Source organism: Erigeron canadensis, unplaced genomic scaffold (genome assembly GCF_010389155.1).
Source record: "Erigeron canadensis isolate Cc75 unplaced genomic scaffold, C_canadensis_v1 Conyza_canadensis_unscaffolded:350, whole genome shotgun sequence".
NCBI lineage: Eukaryota > Viridiplantae > Streptophyta > Magnoliopsida > Asterales > Asteraceae > Erigeron > Erigeron canadensis.
In genome coordinates this window covers 1-8,726 of record NW_025215768.1, presented here as the reverse complement: position 1 = coordinate 8,726, position 8,726 = coordinate 1, and the positions used below count along the sequence as shown (strand labels likewise).

The 8,726-nt window shown below is 35.8% G+C and overlaps 1 pseudogene; it reads right to left on the bottom strand.

The window, feature by feature from the left end:
- Positions 1-777: 777 nt before the first annotated feature.
- LOC122584547 lies at positions 778-8,336 on the bottom strand (annotated as a pseudogene).
- Positions 8,337-8,726: the final 390 nt, after the last annotated feature.

Sequence of the window (8,726 nt, the reverse complement as noted above, 5' to 3'; positions counted from 1 at the left end):
CATTTACAGCAAAGAAAATTTTAAATCTTGCTGATTAGAGCAGTTAAATAACTAACTCCACTTACCACCGTTTTAGGTACAATGGACGTTATAGGAATGACACCGTTTTTGAGCCTAACAAGAAGAGAAGCAACGTGCTATTTGACTCAACGTTTTAGGTACAATTGTTTCTTCGAGACCAAGTATGAGACGAGTAGACTTAAAATCCTCGAAACTTTTTGTAATTGTACTTTCTGGTTTTCAACCGGTTTAAAATTTAATATTATCTTTGTTGTTAAAAAAATATAACCAACTATACAACGGGTTGATAGTCTCGTGTATAGCAGCAAAACAACAGGTTGGATGAAAGATCAAAAAGTAAACTCCCAAAAATAATGTACAGGTTGGATAAAAACTGGGTTTAAAATTAGGTTTGCTTTTAGCTAAATAAATAGGTGCAACCAAAAACAAGCAAGGGAACAAGGGCACTTTAATCAAGTTTAATAGGACCATACTACATTAAGGCTTAAGTTACGACTAGTTTCCAGCACCCACATGACTATGCTACATAATAATACCCACATCTCAAAAATTGCTAGATCCTAAGCCAGTAGAGAGTTGGGTGAGCCCTAAACTATCAGCTGCACTAACCATCAAAAACTGATCGAAAATATTTCAATGCAACTACTTCAGAGACTACCCTGTGTCACATTGTACTACGGAACTTACAAAATTACAACCAAGTACAAAACTCTGAGAAGTTTAGTAGGTATGGTGTTTGGAGTTAAATGTCACGCCTCAACAAAAGAACATGGAGTTCTCAAGATCTTTGCAATTTTGGCAGCTCAGGAATAGGTACACTCCTACAGAAGTGAGGCTGTCCATTCCAGAACGATTTTCAAATGAATCGTTGAACTTAAGAAACCGGCCCATTGTTGGGCGGCAAGATGAGCGTACGATACAGGTGCAACTGCAAAACAGAATACAGTAATGAATGGAACGATATTAGATTTAGATGTCACAATTGGTGTGGTGAGTACCACGGCAAAATGGGTGACCAAGATTTGTTCTAATCTTTGTTACAAAAATTATTAATAGAAATGGGTCTTAAAATGATTACAAAAGTGGTATCTCGATACGTGATTATAGTAAATATAAAATATGCTTTAGGTGGTTTCATTAATTATACATTTTGGAAACTTTCCGCCCCATTTCCTTGTAAACTATTTTACAGGTTGCCTTTTGACCCATAGGAGATCAAGCATAGCCTGATTGATTGATTTATAAATAAATGGATCGACATTGGCCCCTCATTAATGTAATATGAGGAAAGTACCCGCGCGTTGCGGCGGTTATAGGTCATAGGAGGTGATAGGTCATAGAGTGTGATAGCCAAAAGCCTTAGCCGTACGGGATCCGCCATCGGTTTTAAAAATTCGTCGAAACTATATCGAATGACCTCTATAATTGAAGAGCATAAAAAATTAAGAGCACCCATATAATTTTTATAATTTATCAATGTACGGTTTTGAGATAAATGATTTGAATGAATTAGAGGAATAAAATGATTTATGGAGGAGAGAAAAAAAATGAGAGTTAAGATTTAAGGAGAGAGATGAAAATGAGTGGTTGAAAGTTGAAAAAATTTGGAGGGAACAAATGTTTTATAATGTAGTAGAGATAGAGATAGAGATATGATGCGTGTTAAAGATGAAGATGATACCGATTGAAGTTGTCGAGCTACTCCTTTGATACCTATAAAACACCATTCAGAAGGTTAATGATGTAAAGATTTTATTCAACTCTTATTATATAAAAGAAATTATGTAAATTCATGAGATTTTTAAAAATTGTGTTTTTAACTGCTCCTCTCTTTCTGCCAAAACCTCTCATTCAAGCCAAAAAAAGTGATCGAATTGACAAAAATGCCTAAAGGTGGGATAACCATATTTATTTTTTTAACACAGGGAATGACTAACACCATCTTCATTACAAAATTGAAACTAGAGCAAACAAAAAAAAATTTATATGTAAGAACATGGACTCTTACAAATACTAAACAAAAGAGCAGTGTCCACATTGGTCTAAACTCTAAAAATCGGCTAATTCCTATGGTGCGCTTGAAACATGAAGTTACATATACTATTAGCTATTATCTGAAAATAACAAGACATGTAATCCATAGGTAAATACTCACACGTAGGATAGTGAAAGAATTAAACTCTGCAGGGCATCGGGGAGAGAAACCAATCTCATCAATCAAGACATGATAGTGGGCAGGACGAGAAGTACCCTACAAATTCATAAATAACAGTAAATGCAAATAGCAAGTTAATCTGGTGGTTACAACTTCATATTTTGATACCTGGAGCACTTTAAACATTTTTACAAGTATTTCTAAAAAAAATAAGACTTCTGTTTTTTCTTCCTATTTTCTTTATTATAGTATTATACTTTGACCACTCGCCTCAAAATCAAAGTCGCCAAAATAAAGTATATATAAACTGGGCTGAAGAGTAATACATAATACACAATGCATGCTGCCACCAAGAGGAGTAAGCAAGGGAATAGGTGTATTATTGTATTAAAAATGTTATAGCAATAAAGTAAATAAACATAATGATTTAAGAACTTACAATTAATCCCGGTTGAGTACACATGTAAAAATCATAATTTCTTGGGTGAACCACTTTACTGTCTACTACGGTACCTGAAATACATACGCACAAGAGGAGAATATACTACTAAGGTAGAGTTCACTATTATTTAAATAACTAAATGATTAAGACCAACTGACCAAGAGAGAACAAACCAGGAGGACATTTTCAGGGCCATTAGCTTGGAAAAGCTTTGTGTGATGATTCTTTTGAGCCACAATGACAGTGAACTTAGGAACATCAACCCATCAAGATATTGGTATGCCTGTATCATGCAAGGACTCGTATCAGTTGAACCAGAAAAACCAATTATACAATAAAGTAATTTTACTTCCTCTCAAGTCTCAAATGATGTGTTTGTCAATAAACTTAAAGCAAGTTTTAAATTTACTGAAAGCATAGAAGGTAACAAAACACGCAGGTAAGGCGGGACGGGTAGCAGGTCAATACATACAGCCACGCATGTGAGGTGGGCTGGGTAGCGGGGTCAATACTGGTTCAGGTCAAAACAAGTGAGTTAATGTACGGGTCAGAATGGGTTGGGTCGAATTGAGCCATACACTTTTTGTCCATTTACCAACACCTATTGATTAAATAATCATATAATTGCTGAGAGATAATAATTTAGAACATTGTAAGCAATTCAATGTAAGTTAGGGAAATCAGGTTGACCTTTAACTTATTAGCTAATTTTCTACATCCAACCCATCAACAATAAGATACAACCCATATTGACTCGTTTCTATATTAATGGGCTGAAATTTGCCATTTCTAAAAATATATTAGGTGCCATCAATTCTCAACAAAAAAGATAACTTGTTGACCACTGCCAGACCATTCCAGACAATGACTGGGCACTGAAGGCAAATGACATGGTGGTAAACAGAACATGAGAAACATACCTTGATCATTTGATCCAACTCTATATTTATCACTTGATTGAACTGGGATTCACTCACTCCATCTCTAAAACAAATTCCACAAAAAATACTTGTAGAGATTAAAAGCGCCACAACGAATAGAAAAGGACTTCGATGTGTTGACTTTCAATCCTTTAGGTGTGGGGTGTGTGTATGTGTGTGTATTTGGGGAGGGTGGGTGGGGTGGGGGGGGGGGGGGGGTTAAGCCATAGCCAAGTTACGCATACCCTTATTTATATTACCCATTTTCAGCTATATATGCATGACAAGATGGTGCAACTATTTATTAAAAAAGAACATGAAATAATAATACCTGAATACATAATTTGAGTTGGTTTACGGTTATTGCTTGTTCGATAAAATCAAGAAGTAGCTCTCGTTCAAAACAATGTCAATAAAAACATCAGACAGCCATATTGGGACAAAGATATTAACAAGTATGATGCTATAAAACAAAACAAGACCACTGTTAAAAGAGTCTAACTTCACCAGCTTACAATGAGTACCTCTCAGCTCCTAAATTTAGAACAGCTTAGATTTTGAAAGAAACTGGGTAATGACTTACAGTGGCAACTTCAATTATTTATATGTAAATAGGTAAGATTAGATTTTTATTCCCAATGGTCAAGCAGATAAAATTGTAAAACATATTAAATAGAGAAGAGATAAAAGAGAATTGTGTCAAATAGATTGTTTAATTCAAAAAATTAGATTGTTACTGAAACATTACTTAATACTTTATCGTTTAAATTCATTAATATTTCATGTACTGAGAATTAGGGTTATTTACATTGGTAAGAAAAGTCACTTGATTTAATCAGTTACCAGACCCACCCATTTCAGCATCTCTGTTGACTACTTTAAAACAAGAGAATATTTAGAAAACAAATACTAAATCCATAAAACTAGAACATGCGACTCGATCTGAATTTAAGAATTTCAGATTTCAGTTTTTGAAAGTGGACTCCAATTGTAGGACAGTGTGATACATAGAGAGAGAAAAAACACATTTCACCATTGAACAACCTCATCATGCCCTTGTCTTCTCCGTCCTCTAGCAGTTCAAATAAACCTTGAATCATTTCCACCTTCGATGATTGAGACCTACAGATGATGCTTTATATCTTGATATCAAAGGCCATGAATGGGATCCACAACCTAGAAATGTGACCATTAAGAAACCAAGAGAACAATGAATATTCACCTTGTACAATACGTAAGAGTCAGTGATTCAAATCAAGTGAAATATTACCGCAGCAATTGATGGTATGTCGGATTGACCTGCGGACCCATGTGAGACATCCATACCCATTATCATTGTTGGAGTATCATGTAAGGGTATACGAGACGACTGTTCTATTGCTAACAAAGAATTGATCCCACCAAGCTTGAAATTACACACAAAAAAAAGGAGTAGTTGATTTAGGTTTAAAGATTGGCAACAGAGGTCTAAATTGCAACTCTAAAGCTTTAAACTTAATACTTTGTATTAATTTCAAAAGCACATTGTGAGATATTGACCAGTGATCTTGACAGGACACACGCATTGTGTGGGAATTCCATGGTCGCTTAAACATTTTTTCTTCCAAGGACCTTAACACATTAATAGGTACAATAACTGAGGAGCGGTCGGACTAAAGTGCAATACATTTTATATACGATAAATGGACTTTGTACCATATAAGTCACAACTTTTTCTCTCTGGTAAAATGCAAAGAAGAAAGTCAGGAAAACCCGGGAGCTTTGCTGAAAGCTGATCAAACATCTTTTCTACGCGTACTTCAGGACCATTTTTTCGATTCTGTGGGTCTTCCTCCATTAGTGAAAATGGGCGATCAATAATCTGAAGAAAAATCGAACATCAGGTAAAAGGTGAGAAGAGGTGGGGTAGGTCAAAAGGTGTTTGGTTTGAAACTGCTGAGTTTTAGTATGCGCAAACCAGATCAGGTTGACGTGTTACAAGAAGAATTTTGATACAAGGATCAAATATATCCTCGAATAAAACAATTTAAGAGGTAATCATAAGAATAGACTTATGGGTGACTTCAACCATTTTTAATCTGTTTGAGAAATAACTATATTTCTTGATTTGGCCCATTTGAGAAAAACACAACCTAAATTGACCTATAAATAAGTGAACGGGTTGAAAAACTGCCACTTCTACATCAAACCACACTTGTTCAAAGCAGACAAAATATTAGCAATTGCTCGACATACAATCCTATACTCCTTCCACAGTCTATGAGCTCCCGCGATAGATGATGCATCACCCTGGCAGAAAATGGCAATGCCCAGTTTGTATTTTATGGGACTTAAAAGTTTCTGCAAGAAAAATAAATATATACTTAGAGACAAGAAGCTCCATTGGTAATGATTCTTTGGCATCGATCATATATAGGAGCAGCCAAATGTCATGAATACAAATCAAGTGTACCTTTTTGCTAAAGTTCCATCGTCCATTACGAGGGATAAATTCTTCTCCGTTACCAGCCTTCAACTACCATAGCGATATAAATGTATAGAGTATCATGATCAGATTCCATGAAAATAAAGACACATCTTATCTTATTAATTTTATACAAAAGTAAATATTAACCATTGGTGCTCAAGGACACGGCCATCCACTTGAGCAAGTGTTTGTCAATAGATATTCACATGAAACTAGTAGAGGGTCATCATCGTAATGATAGTTTTTCATACCCTGCCAGTTTAAAACAATTGATTAAAGCACAATAACGGAGATCAATTATATAAGATAAAGGGCGTAATAAGCTTTACATCAGCTATAGCTTGCATTTTCTCTCGAGTTTTTGCCTTGAACTTTCAACGGAGATGCTCTCTGCATTGTAGATAAGGCCTGCGTATACCGTTGAAGGAAACAAGAGAGCAGAGCTGGGAGCCATGGAAAATGATAACATGATTAGAAGGTTCTGTCAGCAGACAGTGGTAAAATAAGATAGCTCAATAAGAATAAAAGTCGCAACCTCCACAGGAAAATAGCTTGGCTTCTTTGGTTTACCAACATCATGCATGGTATGTATGCAGAGTACGTAATCATGTTACGATGTTTGGTGAAATAATCAATACTGTAATGTTTATTGTCTGGTCATCGTATGTACCATCGTCTTTTTTCACTCTCATAGGAAACCTAAAGAATAATCCACGCAAGTGAATCTCAGACAATAACTTTCGGCAAACTGCATAAGGCTGGAAATACGATTCACTTTTAAATGATAACGCATCATACTTATTTTAAGTATTAAAGCAACATACTAACCATTTCTTAACAAACATACTTAGTTAAGAAATGATAAGTATGTAACATTAATGATTAGAAAAATGTATGTGGCATATATATCAGTAAAGTGGATGCATTTTCCTGCGGTGTGCCATAGGTGGGTTGGTAGCATACATTCAAGAGAAGAAACACTTACAGTTGTTGATTGCAAGGCTTTTCACTCATCCCCGTGATCTTAAATTCCCTGTTGCTGTGGTTGTTTTTATTCTCAAGTTTTTAAGTGTTCTTGCCTGCCAAAAAAATGTACTTAAGATACAAGGAGATTAATAGAGAGAATGTTGTGTACCTTTAATACCTTCACCCAGTCAATAGACCGAGCATCACACGCTTTTTGTGCTTTTGGTTGCTCGATCCACTCCTGGAAATCACTCAGAGTATTTGATACATCTGCAGAGACAGGTGCAATAGCAGTCAGAAGAACCGGGTGAGAATTACCATGAGTAATGTGTAAAGTCGACCTGATCATACCCATATTCAATGACAAACCATCAAGTGTTGGACGAAAACTAGAATGGAATCCACGGCATCCAGTGACACCCCTCCAACATCACTGAAGTTCTAGAGTCATCATGAAAAATGACTGCCTTAATAGAAGACATCCCCTGCATCAAAATATACTTTTATATAAGGTAAATATATATAAATAAAACTAAAAAAAACATTCATGGAGGACAAACTAAAATGCCTTGAGCAGCTTGTTGTCTCAAAATGATATCAAGAACCCTCAAAGTATCTCCGAGTTTATCAGGATCTGCTCCTTGAAGGCCAAGAGAAACAGGATTTACGGTAGTTCAGCAGCATAAGTAATCTTTACTTTAAAAGTCTTCTCCTGAAAAGAGTGCCTTAACTTTTACCGGGTTCACTAAGAATCCCATCTCAGCAGGGCTTCTGCTAAAAAGAGAAACATTAGCTAAAGTCTACATGAATGTCAGTTATAAGATTTAAGTCTGAAGAGATTGACACACGGTTTGCATATGTATCTTCAAGAAACAACCATGAACTCGAAGTTGTTTTGGGAGAGGCCGACAGTATAAAGGCTTTTTCCATCATATGCAAACCTCTTACCAGAAAGTTCAGAGGAGTATGTTTGGTAAAGCTTGTCGATAATTCTTCTCCCCAAAAATTTGTTCTCAATTACTCTGTTATCTTCAGAAGTGACAGATACCTGCACCATCATGATATTATCGGAACTACATGCTCGACTATAAAAAATTATTATAAAAGATGATCACAATCAATACCATACACTGTACTGGTAAAATATCTCTCCGGATTCTTGACTGAAACTTTGAAATGATTAGCAAGCAACGAAATGTGCTTTCCAGCACTTCCAAATCCAGGCCTACTAATTACGGAACGCTTGGGACGGTTTCTTGCTCCGTCTCCATGTTGGCTGTATAACTTCTGGCTGTGGTGATGGCGATGATAGCAAGGGTGCCATGGGTGTGGAGCCATTATCGTCTTCAAATTTGCCTTCTCCATCTTTTACATCCACAGGAATCCTTGCAGAATTAGCATATACAGTATAGTAAGAGCATCAAGGGCACAAGAAGGATACCAAATATAAGCATTGTCACTTCCTGAAGTTAACATGGGTATCAGAAAAATTCATTTGAACTTTTTGAAAATTTGCAGAATTCAAATTTAACCCAAATCTGCCTAAACTGACGTTGTGGTCGTATATTTCAATTTAATCTTGAGTAGATCTAGCCCACCACATCACGAGTTCACGAGATATGTTATCAGTATCATACACCTTGTGAATAAAACGCACTCTCATCATCAAATAACTATATATAAATACACCATGTACTCAAATAACTTCAGTCTTGGATAATGATTTCTGATATTCGGTTTTACAAGTTAAGCAGT